The sequence below is a fragment of the Vanellus vanellus genome (genome assembly GCF_965231255.1).
Source record: "Vanellus vanellus genome assembly, contig: HAP1_SCAFFOLD_53, whole genome shotgun sequence".
NCBI classification, from domain to species: Eukaryota; Metazoa; Chordata; class Aves; order Charadriiformes; family Charadriidae; genus Vanellus; species Vanellus vanellus.
Window position 1 is genome coordinate 548,500 of NW_028128477.1, and position 1,574 is coordinate 550,073.

Below are 1,574 nucleotides of genomic sequence, written 5' to 3' on the forward strand. Positions count from 1 at the left end.
GCTGCCCGCTTGCCAGGACCTCCCTCCGGCCCAGCAGCCCGGCCCAGCTCAGCAGCAGAGGACCAGCTGTGGCTTTCTCTGCCTCCTCCCCGCACTGCCCCAATCCCTCGAGGTGTCCCTGTGCCTCCAGGGCTGACAGCTCCTCCAAGGCAGCGGGGTCTCTCCTGGGGAGCAGAGTTTGAAGCAGAATGAAGTCATCACTGACTGTCCCTCTCTGAACCCTGAATGGACTGATTCCTGTGGTGGGAAGGAATTTCTGCTCTGCCAGGGTGTGTGGACCTACAGGAGGCATCAATGTTCAGTGTTACTCAGCAGTATTCTTGAGGCCGGAGGGACATTCAGCTTCTCCAGTGCACCCACAGACCCACCAGAGGGAGGATTCCTCTTGCCTCAGCTCAGCTGCCCAAAATCATTGTGAGCTTCTCTGAGGTGCCCTGTGAGTAATGGAGACAGAGGCCAAGAGGGAGCTTCTCCGATGCAAACACCGGGTGACATCTGAGGTGCCAGAGGTAGTTCAGGACACATGCAGCGAACTGCAAGCTCTAATGGAGCAATTTTGAGAGACAGGGCAGCATCCGTGGGCACTGGTGGGGAATCCCTTTGGCCAACGGAAAACAAAGAAGATCACAGAATCACAGAATCACAGAATGCTAGGGGTTGGAAGGAACCCTTGGAGATTGTCTAGTGCAACCCCCCTGCGAAAGCAGGGTCCCCTACAGCAGGCTGGACAGCAATGCAGCCAGGCGGCTTTTGAATATCTCCACAGAAGGACACTCCACAGCCTCTCTGGACAGCCTCTTCCAGATCTTTGGTGCCCTCAAAGTAACGACGTTTTTCCTTGTATTCAGATGGAATTTCCTGTGTTCCAGTTTGTGCCCGTTTCCCCTTGTCCTGTCACTGGGCAGCACAGAAAAGAGTCTGGCCCCATCCTCTTGACACTCTCCCTTTAGATATTGATAAGCATTGAGGAGATCCCCTCTCAGCCTTCTCTTCTCCAGGCTATACGTACCTACCTCTCTCAGCTGATTCTCATAAGAGAGGTGCTCCAGTCCCCTGAACATCTTTGTAGCCCTCTACTGGACTCTTTCCAGTGGTTCCCTGTGTTTCTTGAACTGGACACGGTACTCCAGATGTGGCTTCACCAGGGCAGAGCAGAGGGGAAGGATGGCCTCCCTCCACCTGCTGCCCACGCTCTTTTGTAATGCACCCCAGGAGACCATAGGCCTTCTTGGCCACCAGGGCACATTGCTGGCTTATGGTCAACTTATTGTCCACTAGGCCTCCCAGGTCCCTCTTAGCAAAGCTGCTTTGCAGCAGGTGAACCCCCAACCTTTACTGGTGCATGGCATTTTTCCTCCCAGGGTGCAGGACTCTACATTTGCCCTCGTTGAATTTCATTATGTTCCTCTCCACCCAGCTCTCCAGCCTTTCCAGGTCTGCCTGACCGGCCTGCTGTTTCCTGGGTCCTCCTTCCTGCCCTTTTTGAAGACTGGCATGACTTTGGCTCTCCTCCGGTCCTCAGGCACTTCTCCTGTCCCTCGTGACCATTCAAAGATGATGGAGAGCACCTTCGC